Here is a 17,430-nt window from a genome sequence, read left to right on the forward strand (position 1 = left end):
AAACATAAACTAAGCAGCTGACCAGAAGGCTGTGGCCAAAAAGGGAACACAAAACAACAAACGGCTCCCCTTGTCTTTAGACTATTGTCTACACATCATATTTACAGGGGGAACGCTTCCCTCTATCTATAGCCTGCCTTGTTTAACATAGAGCCAAGGTACATCGGATGAAGATGCTTTCTCTGAATGAGGGAGGGAGGGAGGGAGGGAGGGAGGGAGGGAGGGAGGGAGGGAGGGAGGGAGGGAGGGAGGGAGGGAGGGAGGGAGGGAGGGAGGTTGGTTGGTTGGTTGGTTGGTTGGTTGGTTGGTTGGTTGGTTGGTTGGTTGGTTGGTTGGTTGGTTGGTTGGTTGGTTGGTTGGTTGGTTGGACGTCCTCACAGGTCCCTGTGTCTGCTCCCAATCCATCTCAAGCCTGGCACACCTATATAGAGGGAGACACCAAGCCAATTAGTGGGCCCAGGTGTGTACTAATTGGCTTTACACTGAGTACCTATCCCCTGAGGAGGGTGCTGTTGTGTCATCTTCCTCCGGCTAGTCACTGAACCCTCATATTATCTACTGAGTCTTTTAGATTTTTTCAGTTTGTGTGGTTTCTTTACATACTGTTCATACCCTGTACAATAAGTGTATTAGAAGGCTAACCATCACCATTAACTCTGCATCGATAAATCTAAATATTAATTCTAAACGCAACCCGCTTCAAGCCATGTTGACTTATTCATATTGCTGCAGGACATAATGACTTGTACACTTGAGTAACTATGACTACTAAGAGGAGGGGAATGTTTTTTCCAAATTCATGAAATTGGCTATGTTCTGACAAGATTATGAAAGATGGGGGAATGAGTTTCAAAATCCCTGCTGTTTGAATATTCAAAACACATCAGATTATTTGATTTTATGAATGTTATTGATAAAAAACTTGGAAAAGGGGATTCAGTGTTGGGATTAAAAACAGTCTTCAGTATTTTATACACAATTGTATTTTAACTTCATTATACTAATAACTTATTTTTTTTCAATTTGTCTCATTCTCCCAAGTATTTGCTGCTTTGGAAGCGCATTGGATTCCCCATCCCATGTGCTTGCTGCTAAGTATAATCACAGAAATTACAATTAAAAAGCTTAACATTAATCAATTCCTGTGCTGCAATCACCCCAACATGGATAAACGGATGATCAAACTGATTGGAGCAGCTCTCGTTTGTGCATTTGTCTTGCATATTAATTTCCATTCAATAATCATATACTGCTACCAAATCTCTACTTATAGCATGAACTACACTGAACAAAAATATAAATGCAACATGCATCAATATTTTACTGAGTTACAGTTCATATAAGGAAATCAGTGAATTGAAATAAATAAATTAGGCCCTAATCTATTGGTTTCATATGACTCAAGTGAAGGTGAAGAAGCTGGATGTGGAGGACCTGGGCAGGTGTGGTTACACGTGGTCTGCGGTTGTAAGGCCAGTTGGGCTTCTTGATATGCCACACCTTTTATTTCTCCTTTGTTTACATCCCTGTTTGTGAGCATTTCTTCTTATCCAAGATAATCCATCCACCTTCACTTGAGTTATGTGAAACCAATTTGAAAGAAATACGATTTTGTGCGTATGTGTCACGCCCTGGCCTTAGTTATCTTAGTTTTCTTTATTATTTTAGTTAGGTCAGGGTGTGACATGGGGGATGTTTGTGTGTTTTTTGTCTAGTCTAGGGTGTTTGTATTGTATAGGGGGTTTTGTAGAGTTCATGGGGTTGTGTTCAGTGTAGGTGTTTATGTAAGTCTATGGTTGCCTGGATTGGTTCTCAATCAGAGACAGCTGTCTATCGTTGTCTCTGATTGGGAGCCATATTTAAGGCAGCCATAGGCATTAGGTAGGTTGTGGGTAATTGTCTATGTTTGACGTTAGTAGCTTGTGTCTGCACTTTCGTTTGTAGCTTCACGGTCGTTTGTTGTTTTTGTTTAGTGTGTATTAGTGTTTGTGTTCATTTTCATCTTCTCAAATAAAAGAAGATATATCTATATCACGCTGCGCCTTGGTCCTCTCTTTCACCGAACGACGATCGTGACAGTATGGAACAGTTCTGGGATCTTTTATTTCAGCTGATGAAACATGGAAACACTTTACATGTTGCATTTATATTTTTGTTCAGTATAGTATCTTAAATTACCATTAAAAGTAAAGTGCGCTTGTCAACAATGCACCTATTGAATTTCAGCCTTAGAGACAGTCAAAACATATTCCAGTGTTTACAGTTAATGAATTCCAAGTAATTAAGCATTATTTGCCTAAACAACACTTTGTGCTTATACTGAAGTGTTGACCAACAATGCAAACCACAGTTGTCACATGTGGTGGTTAATTTCTGTATTATCAAATGAGGAGAGTCAAACTTATCACACAAGTCAGAGTTGTACTTAAACTGAATCTTTATTAGTGAGAGCTCTGCAATAGCGATGGCTGGTCAACGAACCACCCTCAGATGATTCGTTGAGAGCCACGACACAAAGGCTACTAAAATCGTTTATAGCAAAGATCCACCCCCTAGTCTACATGACAAACAACAGATGTGTGGAATGGGTCACAAGGTGAGACTTGATAAATGAGAAAGGAGTATCCCGTAGCCAGATAGCGTTTGCTATGAAGACTGTTCTTATTGTTCAGTTTGGCCCCTAAGACGAGACTCTGATCTCGTTCCTGGTACTTCATAGCACAAAAACAACTCATTCTATGGCATAAATCAATTGTCAACTCGACATACTCCTATCTCAAGTAAAACCCCTTCTTGACCACACACCTGGACAAGCTCACTGAGGGGAGTGAGCCTCTAGGTCATACACTATCCCAGGATAGGATGCTACATCAGAGATGACAAACAATGGTTCCAGACACTACCCCACACATCTTGTCTCAGACCTTATCTCCCCAAAGGCCAAAGGAGGGAGTGACCGGCGCACAGACATTGTGGAAACAAGTAATTGGTTCCCCATTAAGCACGCCATCCCTTCACATGGTTTAAAAATAGGTAAAGACATTCACATATGAAGACAATGTTCCCTCCTGTCCTCCTTTCTGATATTCTGCATAGCACAAGGGACATGTGAAAGACAAGCCTGATTTCTTCCCCTCTCTGGGTCCCAGGTGACTGAGCCCTAGCAGAGGGAGGAAGTGCAACTGCTAACACCAGAGTCCAAAGGGATACATTCAAATAACAAGCATATCATATAAGTATATTATGCAGATAAGACGTCTTAATTATCTATTTTACTTAATTAATTATGATTCTTCCGCCACACACATTTCAACTGTCTCCTATGGCACTAAGATGATAGCAGCACTCTGATGAAACCCTGTTATTCTCTATAATCCTTATGTAAGGAGCAGGGCAGATTCTAATCATTAGTTCTGCATGTGTTTAGCTCTGTGTGTGTCTGTGTTTGTGTGCGTGTGTTTGTGTGTGTGGTAGGGACTGTGGAGCTGGTGAGAACACATCTGACTGGGAGGTTGTTGTGCAACAAAGCCAGCACCACCCACGCTGACCATATGTCAGGACTTCTCACTACTCCACATTCAAATTTGCTTGCGCACACTTGCTCACACACACACACACACACACACACACACACACACACACACACACACACACACACACACACACACACACACACACACACACACACAAACACGCTCACACACACGCACATGCACCGCCTGTCCCAAATCTTAACCTTTACCTTAACCATTTGGAGTTAATGCCTAACCTTAAGATTTCTGAGTTAATGCCTAAACTTAAGCCTAAACTTAACCTTAAACACCTCAAAATGTTACATTTGCAGCAACTTCGAAATTTGACGTTTGAGAAACATGGATGAACATTTAATTCTGACGTGAGACTGTGAGAGGTAGTTGCACACACACACACAGCAGATGTCAGGACCCCTCACCACTCCACACTCTTTCCCTGTATCACACACACATGCACGCACGCACGCACGCACGCACGCACGCACGCACGCACGCACGCACGCACGCACGCACGCACGCACGCACGCACGCACGCACGCACGCACGCACGCACGCACGCACACACGCACACACACACACACACACACACACACACACACACACACACACACACACACACACACACACACACACACACACACACACACACACACACACACACCCACCCACCCCTGCTCTGCTCCTTATCCCTGCCTGTGTTTGGTTTTGTAATACCCAGTATGGATGTTTGCACCACGTTATTAGCCTACTGTAGGCATGTCAGGCATTAATATTAATGTATGACTCAGCCATGTCTTGGCAGTTCCTCAATGAACATAGCCACTTGCCCTCTAAAGCCCCCACTTGGCATATGTATCTTGCTGCCGTTGGTATAATCCATAGTCCCTGGTCAGGGAGACTTTGCTAAACAATCTGCCCTTTAGCAGAAAACACTTTCAGAGTGGCTCAATTGGTACGTGTGTGGACGCTTCAAACAATTCAAATAATGGCGGACTGAAGACAGCGGGGAAGAATCCCTCAAGATAAAAACGTTATATTCAATATCTGACTAAATATTAGCATTTTTTTTATTTTTTTTTATTTAACTAGGCAACTCAGTTAAGAACAAATTCTTATTTTAAATGAGAGCCTACCCCAGCCAAACCCTAAAGACGCTGTGCACCACCCTATGGGACTCCCAATCACGGCCAGTTGTGATACAACCTGGAATCAAACCAGGGTCTGTAGTGACGCCTCTAGCACTGAGATGCAGCGACTTAGACCGCTGCACCACTCAGGAGCCAACTTCACTCCACATACTTGTATACTCGTGGGTAATAACCATCAATCTGACTAGCAACACAAAATGAATTATAAGGTTAGAGAAATGTATCTACCAATATTACCAACACACTCAACACCCAAATATGTCGGCGAGTAAGCATGGAGAACCAATTCACAAAATAAATATATATATTTACCTTTATTTAACTAGGCAAGTCAGTTAAGAAGAAGTTCTTATTTACAATGATGGCCTAGGAACAGTGGGTTAACTTTCTTGTTCAGGAGCAGAACAACAGATTTTTACCTTGTCAGCTCGGGGATTTGATCTGCTTTTTGGTTACTGGCTCAATGCTCTAACCATTAGGCTACCACAGACGATTAATGCTTTTCACCACCTGGAACGGTAAGTTTAGAAACCGACATGCTAAAGTTGATAAATGATAAATAGGAAATTCTTGAAATAGTCAGTAAAGATATAAAGGAGTTGAAGGCGAGCCTCGAGATGAGTGACAAAAAAAGCAGTGACAATGGAGAAAGAAACAAACAAACTAAAAGGTGCAGTCAATACTATTGAAACGGACGTTAAAGAACTTAAAAAATATATGTTTTGGAGAGAAGCCTTACTTTTAATACAGACAAGATCTATACCAGAAAAGCTGGTAGTTACCAGTATTAAAGAGAATGAGGGTGAAGTTTCAGAGTGTGGTGAATGATTCCCTGGTTAACTTCTTGGGACTATAGGGGGTGCTGTTCCGCATTAGCATATTTGGGTCTCCAAATTAAACTGCCTCGTGCTAAATTCTTGATCGTACAATATGCATATTATTGTTATTATTGGATAGAAAACACTTTCTAGTTTCTATAGAAGTTGGAATTTTGTCTCTGAGTGGTACAGAACAATATCTACAGCACTTTTCATGACAGGGGTCAGATTTCAGACATTTTTACCCCTGATCTGGAGTCTGTTTTTAAGGCGACAGTGAATGCTATGAAGAAACCGACACTGCCTACGTCTTCCTCTGGGTGTCTGTACGTCATCACGTTTTGAATGGAGTCTATTGCACAATCCCAGCCCATATAAAACCACAAAACGTGGGAGGACCTCTCTCTCTTCTCCGCGCGCCACAAGCAAGATGGACATCGGACCTGCCTCATTCCAAATCGTTGTTTAACTAGTTATATTTCTCCGGTCATGTTTTCAGTCGTTATAGTTGTTAAAAACATCATAATGTAGTTAATTTGAACCGTTTTATAGCAATTTATATCCGTTTAGTGCGATTTTGAGGAATTTCTTTGTCGTGCACTTTTTAGCTTTGGAAACGTTTCGGGGTGTCGGTCGTTGGTGGTGGACATTTCGAAGGACAGAGGACATCTATCGACCAAAAGACGTTTATAACATAGAAAGGATACATTGCCCAAGAATCTGATGGAAGAACAGCTCAAAGTAAGCAATATTTAATATGATAAATCGTTGTTCTGTCGAAATATTTTAAACGCATATTTCGCCATTTTGTTTGGTATAGCTTCACTTGGCGAACCCTGTATTGAAAAGTAAGGATAATTTTAAAAATGTAAATCAGCGGTTGCATTAAGAACTAATTTGTCTTTCGATTCCTGTCAACCCTGTATTTTTTAGTCAAGTATATGATTAGCTTTCGATTAAACTAGATCACTCTGAAAGCTGACGTTCCTCATTTTGAGGCTTGAGTTGTGACTATTTCCATTGTATAACCACGGTTTTGTATGGCTAAATATGCACCTTTTCGAACAAACTGTATATGTATGTTGTAAAATGATGTTACAGGAGTGTCATCGGAAGAATTCTGAGAAGGTTAGTGAAAAAATTAATATATTTTGGCGGTGATTACGTTATAGCGCTCTTTGGCTGGAATCGATGCTCTGGTAACGTTTGCACATGTGGTATGCTAACTTATCGATTTATTGTGTTTTCGCTGAAAAACGCTTAGAAAATCTGAAATATGGTCTGAAATCACAAGAACTGGGTCTTTCCATTGCTATGCTTTGTCTATTTTTATGAAATGTTTTATGATGAGTAAATTGGTCATACACGTTGCTCTATCTAGTAATTCTAGTCGATTTGTGATGGTCGGTGCAATTGTAAACTGTGATTTCTACCTGAAATATGCACTTTTTTCTAACAACACCTATCCTATACCATAAATATGTTATCAGACTGTCATCTGATGAGTTTTTTTCTTGGTTAGTGGCTATCAATATCTTAGTTTAGCCGAATTGGTGATAGCACCTGAAGGAGTAAGAAACTGATGGAGTTAGAAAAGTGGTGTATTTTGCTAACGTGTTTAGCTAATAGATTTACATATTTTGTCTTCCCTGTAAAACATTTTAAAAATCTGAAATGGTGGCTTTATTCACAAGATCTGTATCTTTCATCTGGTGTCTTGGACTTGTGATTTAATGATATTTAGATGCTACTATTTACTTGTGAAGCTATGCTAGCTATGCTAATCAGTGTGTGGGGGGTGCTCCCGGATCCGGGTTTCTGAGGCAGTAGAGGTTAATGCACTACAGATCACAGACGATACTGTCGACAAACTCAAACCCGAACGTGTACATTATTTCGGACCGAGAGGACAGTGATACGAGCGCCCAATCATTGCCAAATTTGCATTCTTAAGGATACATATAATTTTTTTTACCTGGGCAAAAGACTCGCTGGCACGAAAATAGGCATGAATGATCAGTCCCTGAAGGAAATTGCAAAGTTCTGTACCAACTCTTCAAAGTGAATAGACTAAAAGGGAAAGCGTAGCGCTCCTAGTCGATAAACTGTACATTGATAACCAACTGTTTCGAGACACCAAGACTACTCCATGGCTATTCTAAATAATACAAAGTTCCCATAGAGGAGTTGAATAATGGAACACCCAATATTATTAATTGTAGGGATTGTAATATAAAATTATCTGGAAAACAAAATACAACAATTGATAAAGAAATAAACTACAAATACACTATTCCATTCAAGATAGGGAATAATTACAATAATTAGTATTCAACTTTCTATTTATAGTATTTATAAATAGATAAAGACAGCATTAAATAGATAAAGACAGCATCAAATATAAGGAACTGGAACACAAAAGTACGCAAAAGCCTGAAATTAGGTAGGAATCAACACGGTAGAGATAAAAATACAGCAAACAAAGGACAAAGAAGGCACAGTATGTACGGTTTGTGCGGGTGTATATGTGGGGTGAATGTTTTTGCGATTGGAAAAGTGTGGTGAGTGAAAAAAGAAAATGTTTGCAAATGCCAGAGCCCATGTATGATTGTGAGCAGGAGCTGTGACAGACACAGTTATAAATGTGGGATATACATTTTAAAATTAATTATAAATAAGGTATATTTATTTATTGACCTATCAGGACGGAATGGTCCCCAACCCTAATGTCACGACTTCTGCTGAAGTTGGCCCCTCTCCTTGTTCAAGCGGTGTTCGGCGGTCGACGTCACCGATCTTCGAGGCATTTTTCATTTTCCATTGGTTTTGTCTTGTCTTCCATCACACCTGGTTCCAATCCCATCAATTACATGTGTATTTAAACCTCCGTTTTCCCTCATGTCTGTAACGGCTTTCTTCTGTGGACGAAGGATCGGACCAAAGCGCAGCGTGGTTAGTGTTCATCATTTTTAATTAAAGCCAATAAACGTGAACACTACAAAATACAAAACAACAAAATGTGAAAATCCGAAACAGTTCTGTCTGGTGCAGACACACGAAGACATGAAGACAACCACCCACAAAACCCAACACAAAACAGGCTACCTAAATATGGTTCCCAATCAGAGACAATGACTAACACCTGCCTCTGATTGAGAGCCATATCAGGCCAAACATAGAAACGGAAAACTAGACACACAACATAGAATGCCCACTCAGCTCACGTCCTGACCAACACTAAAACAAAGAAAACACAAAAGAACTATGGTCAGAACGTGACAATGTCCTTGTCGGTGATTGTTTGATTGTATGTTTGTGCAAGTTATGTGTTGGTGCTTGACGGGTTTTGTACCCACTTTGATTATTTTATATATTTTGTTTTTTGTTTTTTTGTTCTGTTAACTTTTATTAACGACTCAGTTTATCTTCTTATGGCTGGGGCAGTATTGAGTAGCTTGGATGAATAAGGTGCCCAGAGGTGCCCAGAGTAAACTGCCTGCTCCTCAGTCCCAGTTGCTAATATATGCATATTATTAGTATATTTGGATTGAAAACACTCTGAAGTTTCTAAAACTGTTTGAATGATGTCTGTGAGTATAACAGAACTCATATGGCAGGCAGAAACCTGAGAAAAAATCCAACCAGGAAGTGGGAAATCTGAGGTTGGTCGATTTTCAACTCAGCCCCTTTTGAAGATACAGTGGGATATTGGTCATGTTGCTCTTCCTAAGGCTTCCACTAGATGTCAACCGTCTTTAGAAACTTGTTTGAGGCTTCTACTGGAAAGGGGGGCTGAATGAGAGGAAATTGAGTCAGAGGTCTGGCAGAGTGCCAGGAGCTGGTGCATTCACATGAGAGGTAGCTCCCGTTCTATTTCCTTTTCTGAAGACAAAGGAATTCTCCGTTTGGAACATTATTGAAGATTTATGTTAAAAACATCCTAAAGATTGATTCTATACTGTTTCTACGGACTGTAACGGAACTTTTTGACAGTTCGTCTGCAACTAGTGAACGCGCTTCGTGAGTTTTGATTTGTTTTCCAAACGCGCTAACAAAAGTAGCTATTTTGACATAAATATTTGACATTATCAAACAAAACAACAATTTATTGTGGAACTAGGATTCCTGGGAGTGCATTCTGATGAAGATCATCAAAGGTAGGGGAATATTTATGATGTAATTTCGTATTTCTGTTGACTCCAACATGGCGGAGAAATGTTGTGTATTTCTGAGCGCCGTTTCAAATTATTGCATGGTGTGCTTTTTCCGGAAAGTTTTTTTGAAATCTGACACAGCTGTTGCATTAAGAACAAGTATATCTTTAATTCTAAGTTAAACATGGATCTTTCATCAAAGTTTATGACGAGTATTTCCCGTTATTTGATGTGGCTCTCTGCAATTTCTCCGGATTTTTTTGAGGCATTTCTGAACATGGCGCCAATGTAAACTGAGATTTTTGGATATAAATATGCACATTATCAACAAAACATACATGTATTGTGTAACATGATGTCCTATGAGATTCATCTGATGAAGATCATCAAAGAATAGTGATTCATTTTATCTCTATTTCTGCTTTTTGTGACTCTCTGGGAATAATGGCTGTGTGTTTTTTGGACTCGGCGGTGATCTGACATAAATATATGTTGTGTTCTCGATGTAAAACATTTTTTAAATCGGACACGATTGGTAGATTAACAAGATGTTAATCTTTCATTTGCTGTGTTGGACTTGTTAATGTGTGAAAAATTTCAAAAAATATTTTTTAATTTCCCGCACTGCCTTTTCAGCGGAATGTTGTGGGGGGGGGTTCCGCTAGCGGAACGTGTGTCCTAGAAAGGTTAATATGGATTATTTTGTTTTAACTTAAATCCATGTTTTATTGAGTCCACGTTAACTTCTCTGCGCTACGAATCCCGTTAGCGGGATCACTTTCCTAAACAACCGCTAGAATTGCAGGGCGCCAAATGCAAATATATTACAAAAAATATTTATAATCATGCAATCACAAGTGAAATATACCAAAACACAGCTTAGCTTGTTGTTAATCCACCTATCGTGTCACATTTTGAAAATATACTTTACAGCGAAAGAAATCCAAGCTTTTGTGAGAGTAGCAATCAATGCTACAACAGCTAGCCCCAAATTAGCTTGGTCACGAAAGTCAGAAAAGCAATAAAATTAATCGCTTACCTTAGATAATCTTCGGAAGTTTGCACTCACAAGACTCCCAGTTACACAACAAATGTTCTTTTTGTTCGATAAATATTACTTTTATCACATGTTCAGAAAACCAAAGCCTTGTTCCGTTCGACAAATTCCAAAAAGTATCCGTAATGGTCGTAGAAACATGTCAAATGTTTTTTATAATCAATCCTCGGGTTGTTTTTAACAAACATAATCGATAATATTTCAACCGGACCATAACCTATTCATTAAGAGAGAAAAGGAAAATGGAGAGCTTCTCTCGCGCGCGCAGGAACTATTCGGAGGACACCTGACTACTTTTGAAAAATCACGCTCATTTTTCAAAATAAAAGCCTGAAACTATGTCTAAAGCCTGGTCACAGCCTGAGGAAGCCATTGGAAAAGGAATCTGGTTGATACCCCTTTAAATGGAAGAAAGACGGTCCAGGAAACACCAATTATTATTTTTTTAATATCACTTCCGGGTTAAATTTTCACAGGTTTTCGTCTGCAGAATACGTTTTGTTATACTCACAGAAAATATTTTGACAGTTTTGGAAACTTTGGAGTGTTTTCTATCCTAATCTGTAAATTGTATGCATATTCTACGATCTGGGCCAGAGAAAATGTCCGTTTACCTTGGGAACGTTATTTTAAGAAAAAAGAAAATTCTGACCCCTAGCGCTAAGAGGTTTTAATGTCTACATATCTCAAGTCTGAATCGGGCCCCATGTGCTCAGTGTTACAAGGGTGGTTCAGCACATCAAACTAGTCCGGATGACTGGCTGAGTGGACTAAGGCAGGGTTTTGACAAGCAGGAGTTTACATCCACCTTCTCACATGAAAGCCCACTTCATACTGTATATGTTACCTCTGCTATAACTTACATACAGTAGCCGAAAACCTTTTGATTGTAACATTTATTATGACACTGTAGCCTGTAATGAGTGCCATTGTGTACCATAGGAAAAGTATTCAATTCCCAGTGTCTTCTTTAAATTGTTAATTAAAATGTTGTCTGAATATCATCATATATAAATATTTACGCTGTTAAACCATTGGCATTTCAAAACCATTTGAGTTTATGAGAGACACAGTCTGCCAAAACATACTTTTTGTGTTTTGTCAAATCAAATCAAATCAAATCAAATCAAATTTTATTAGTCACATACACATGGTTAGCAGATGTTAATGCGAGTGTAGCGAAATGCTTGTGCTTCTAGTTCCGACAATGCAGTAATAACCAACAAGTAATCTAACCTAACAATTCCACAACTACTACCTTATACACACACACAAGTGTAAAGGGATAAAGAATATGTACATAAAGATATATGAATGAGTGGTGGTACAGAACGGCATGGCAAGATGCAGTAGATGGTATAGAGTACGGTATATACATATGAGATGAGTACTGAAGGGTATGTAAACATAAAGTGGCATAGTTTAAAGTGGCTAGTGGTACATGTATTACATAAAGATGGCAAGATGCAGTAGATGATATAGAGTACAGTATATACATATGAGATGGGTAATGTAGGGTATGTAAACATTATATTAAGTGGCATTGTTTAAAGTGGCTAGTGGTACATTTTTACATAATTTCCATCAATTCCCATTTTTAAAGTGGCTGGAGTTGAGTCAGTATGTTGGCAGCGGCCGCTAAATGTTAGTGGTGGCTGTTTAACAGTCTGATGGCCTTGAGATAGAAGCTGTTTTTCAGTCTCTCGGTCCCTGCTTTGATGCACCTGTACTGACCTCACCTTCTGGATGATAGCGGGGTGAACAGGCAGTGGCTTGGGTGGTTGTTGTCCTTGATGATCTTTATGGCCTTCCTGTGACATCGGGTGGTGTAGGTGTCCTGGAGGGCAGGTAGTTTGCCCCCGGTGATGCGTTCTGCAGACCTCACTACCCTCTGGAGAGCCTTACGGTTGTGGGCGGAGCAGTTGCCGTACCAGGCGGTGATACAGCCCGACAGGATGCTCTCGATTGTGCATCTGTAGAAGTTTGTGAGTGCTTTTGGTGACAAGCCGAATTTCTTCAGCCTCCTGAGGTTGAAGAGGCGCTGCTGCGCCTTCTTCACAACGCTGTCTGTGTGGGTGGACCAATTCAGTTTGTCCGTGATGTGTACACCGAGGAACTTAAAACTTTCCACCTTCTCCACTACTGACCCGTCGATGTGGATAGGGGGGTGCTCCCTCTGCTGTTTCCTGAAGTCCACAATCATCTCCTTTGTTTTGTTGACGTTGAGTGTGAGGTTATTTTCCTGACACCACACTCCGAGGGCCCTCACCTCCTCCCTGTAGGCCGTCTCGTCGTTGTTGGTAATCAAGCCTACCACTGTAGTGTCATCCGCAAACTTGATGATTGAGTTGGAGGCGTGCATGGCCACGCAGTCGTGGGTGAACAGGGAGTACAGGAGAGGGCTCAGAACGCACCCTTGTGGGGCCCCAGTGTTGAGGATCAGCGGGGTGGAGATGTTGTTACCTACCCTCACCACCTGGGGGCGGCCCGTCAGGAAGTCCAGGACCCAGTTGCACAGGGCGGGGTCGAGACCCAGGGTCTCGAGCTTGATGACGAGTTTGGAGGGTACTATGGTGTTAAATGCTGAGCTGTAATCGATGAACAGCATTCTCACATGGGTATTCCTCTTGTCCAGATGGGTTAGGGCAGTGTGCAGTGTGGTTGCGATTGCGTCGTCTGTGGACCTATTGGGTCGGTAAGCAAATTGGAGTGGGTCTAGGGTGTCCGGTAGGGTGGAGGTGATATGGTCCTTGACTAGTCTCTCAAAGCACTTCATGATGACGGAAGTGAGTGCTACGGGGCGGTAGTCGTTTAGCTCAGTTACCTTAGCTTTCTTGGGAACAGGAACAATGGTGGCCCTCTTGAAGCATGTGGGAACAGCAGACTGGGATAAGGATTGATTGAATATGTCCGTAAACACACCAGCCAGCTGGTCTGCGCATGCTCTGAGGACGCGGCTGGGAATGCCGTCTGGGCCTGCAGCCTTGCGAGGGTTAACACGTTTAAATGTTTTACTCACCTCGGCTGCAGTGAAGGAGAGCCCGCAGGTTTTGGTAGGGGGCCGTGTCAGTGGCACTGTATTGTCCTCAAAGCGGGCAAAAAAGTTGTTTAGCCTGTCTGGGAGCAAGACATCCTGGTCCGCGACGGGGCTGGTTTTCTTTTTGTAATCCGTGATTGACTGTAGACCCTGCCACATACCTCTTGTGTCTGAGCTGTTGAATTGCGACTCGATTTTGTCTCTGTACTGGGACTTAGCCTGTTTGATTGCCTTGCGGAGAGAATAGCTACACTGTTTGTATTTGGTCATGCTTCCGGTCACCTTGCCCTGGTTAAAAGCAGTGGTTCGCGCTTTCAGTTTCACGCGAATGCTGCCGTCAATCCACGGTTTCTGGTTTGGGAATGTTTTAATCGTTGCTGTGGGTACGACATCGTCAATGCACTTCCTAATGAACTCGCTCACCGAATCAGCATATTCGTCAATATTGTTGTTGGACGCAATGCGGAACATATTCCAATCCGCGTGATCGAAGCAGTCTTGAAGCGTGGATTCAGATTGGTCGGACCAGCGTTGAACAGACCTGAGCGCGGGAGCTTGTTGTTTGAGTTTCTGTTTGTAGGCTGGAATCAACAAAATGGAGTCGTGGTCAGCTTTTCCGAAAGGGGGGCGGGGGAGGGCCTTATATGCGTCGCGGAAATTAGTATAACAATGATCTAGGGTTTTTCCAGCCCTGGTAGCACAATCGATATGCTGATAGAATTTAGGGAGTTTTGTTTTTAGATTAGCCTTGTTAAAATCCCCAGCTACGATGAATGCAGCCTCAGGGTGTGTGGTTTCCAGTTTACAAAGAGTCAGATAAAGTTCGTTCAGGGCCATCGATGTGTCTGCTTGGGGGGGAATATATACGGCTGTGATTATGATTGAAGAGAATTCCCTTGGTAGATAATGCGGTCGACATTTGATTGTGAGGAGTTCTAGATCAGGTGAACAGAATGACTTGAGTTCCTGTGTGTTGTTATGATGATCACACCACGTCTCGTTAATCATAAGGCATACCCCCCCGCCCCTCTTCTTACCGGAAAGATGTTTGTTTCTGTCGGCGCGATGCATGAAGAAACCAGCTGGCTGCACCGACTCCGTTAGCGTCTCTTGAGTTAGCCATGTTTCCGTGAAGCAGAGCACGTTGCAATCCCTGATGTCTCTCTGGAATGCTACCCGTGCTCGGATTTCGTCAACCTTATTGTCAAGAGACTGGACATTGGCGAGTAGTATGCTAGGGAGTGGAGCGCGATGTGCCCGTCTCCGAAGCCTGACCACGAGACCGCCTCGTTTGCCCCTTTTTCGGCGTCGCACAGGGTCGCCGGCTGGGATCAGTTCCATTGTATTGGGTGGAAGGCAAAACACTGGATCCGTTTCGGGAAAGTCATATTCCTGGTAGGAACGATGATGAGTTGACGTTAATCGTATATTCAGTAGTTCCTCCCGACTGTATGTAATGAAACCTAAGATTACCTGGGGTACCGATGTAAGAAATAACACATGAAAAAAAAAAATACTGCATATTTTCCAAGGAACGCGAAGCGAGGCGGCCATCTCTTTTCGGCGCCGGAAGTTGTGCTGCCTTTTACGAGCACAGAAACACCAAAAATGTTTTTCACAAGACTTTCTCAAAACACCAATTTTCAGATTGAAGAACCACTGGTGTTTCAGAGTAGTTCCTTTCTGTTTTGAAATACATTCAGTGTATTATAACACTTACATTGGATGTGCATTAAAACACCCTCCATACATCAAACCTCACCTTAGGTGCACTATTTTTCATGGTTTCACTTCACAATGATGGTGTTTTGAGTCTTTCTATTTTAACAGTGAAGCTATTACGGAATCTGACCGTCTCACTAGGGTTGCCAAACCTCACTATGTTGTGCTTCCTGGTGCATTTCTCTCAATCACTCCATGAGGGATTTGAAGAACACAACACACATGGACCTCCATCTGCTCTTTACCACATTGTAGAACAGTTACTAAGCAACGACCAGGGTTATTTGTCTCTGTTAGCTAATTCTCTGTCACTGTGATAGTAAGTGTATTTACTCTCATCTCCCTGTAGTGGAGGGACCAAGAGACAGTTTTTAATAACAGTCATACAACTGACAATCATATTTAGCATATTACCTTTCCAACTTTGGGTGAGGAGAGGGAGAAAATGAATACCATTGTGTCTTCAATCCCATCCCAGTCTGATTTTGTAGCATACACAAACGTCATTAAGGAGAGGAGCAGTGAGAGGAGCAGACGGGTTTTAGAATACACAGAGAGAAAGAACTGTAGGTCACAGTGTTGATGTTCGTTAGGATCAGTCATGCAGCAGCAGGGTTTGCCTTGGGAGCTGAATGCTGACGTCACAGACAGAGCACATTGCTCAGTCCTGGACAGAGAGCAGAGAGTTGTTCATAGAGCACTCACTGCCCAGCCCAGTCAATGTTCTGGTGTCTAGCACTGCATAATCTAACATTATCTTAATTGTTTTTAATAGAGCAATGTTGTGATGAACAATGATTTTATAAGGTTTTATTCTGCAAGTCACTGTTTCACAGAGCTCATGCTCATCGTCAAAGGTAAACAGACTCCCCAGCTTTTTGAGAAGGATTTAGCATGACATACGTCAACTGACAATGTGTACGCTAAAGCAATAGTGTTAGGCTACTTTGACTTATCATTTCAAATCAAATCAAATTGTTGTTATCACATGTACCAAATACTGCAAGTGTAGGTAGACCTTACAGCGAAATAATTACTTACAAGCCCTTAACCAACAATGCAATTTTAAGATTTGAAATATAACAAATAATTAAGGAGGAGATGGCATTGAAGCGTACACCACATCAATCATTGGCTTCATCAATAAGTTAATCAATGACATCGTCCCCACAGTGACGGTACGTGCATACCCCAACCAGAAGGCATGGAATACAGGCAACATCCACACTGAGCTAAAGGGTAGAGCTGCCGCTTTTAACTTCTACCGAGTCAGAAACCCGGATCCGGGAGCACCCCCCACCCCCCACCAGTAAAAAAGCTGAATAGCATAGCTAGCATAGCGTCACAAGTAAATAGTAGCATCTAAATATCATTCAATCACAAGTCCAAGATACCAGATGAAAGATCCACTTCTTGTGAATCCAGCAATCATTTCTGATTTTTAAAATGTTTTACAGGGAAGACACAATATGTAAATCTATTAGCTAACCACGTTAGCAAAAGACACCATTTTTCTTTGTCCACCATTTTTTCTCTCCACCAGTAGCTATCACCAATTCGGCCAAATAAAGATATTGATAGCCACTAACCAAGAAAAAACCTCATCAGATGACAGTCTGATAACATATTTATTGTATAGGATAGTTTTTGTTAGAAAAATGTGCATATTTCAGGTAGAAATCATAGTTTACAATTGCACCCACCATCACAACTCGACTAGAATAAATACAGAGAGCAACGTGTATTACCAATTTACTCATCATAAAACATTTCATAAAAATAGACAAAGCATAGCAATGGAAAGACACAGATCTTGTGAATTCAGACAATATTTCAGATTTTCTAAGCGTTTTACAGCGAAAACACAATAAATCGTTATATTAGCATACCACATGTGCAAACGTTACCCCAGCATGAATCCAAGGCAAGGGGAGCGATAACGTTATGATCACCAAAATATA

The 17,430-nt window shown here is 41.3% G+C and overlaps 1 long non-coding RNA gene across 1 annotated transcript in view; it reads right to left on the bottom strand.

Moving 5' to 3' along the window:
* Positions 1 to 271: 271 nt before the first annotated feature.
* LOC139574043 (uncharacterized) overlaps positions 272 to 17,430 on the bottom strand; it is a 128,042-nt gene continuing 110,883 nt past the window's right edge. Inside the window, exon 3 of the long non-coding RNA XR_011674696.1 lies at positions 272 to 421. This is a non-coding gene — a long non-coding RNA (uncharacterized lncRNA). The remainder of the gene's footprint in view (positions 422 to 17,430) is intronic.

This window comes from Salvelinus alpinus, chromosome 4 (assembly GCF_045679555.1).
Source record: "Salvelinus alpinus chromosome 4, SLU_Salpinus.1, whole genome shotgun sequence".
Lineage (NCBI taxonomy): Eukaryota > Metazoa > Chordata > Actinopteri > Salmoniformes > Salmonidae > Salvelinus > Salvelinus alpinus.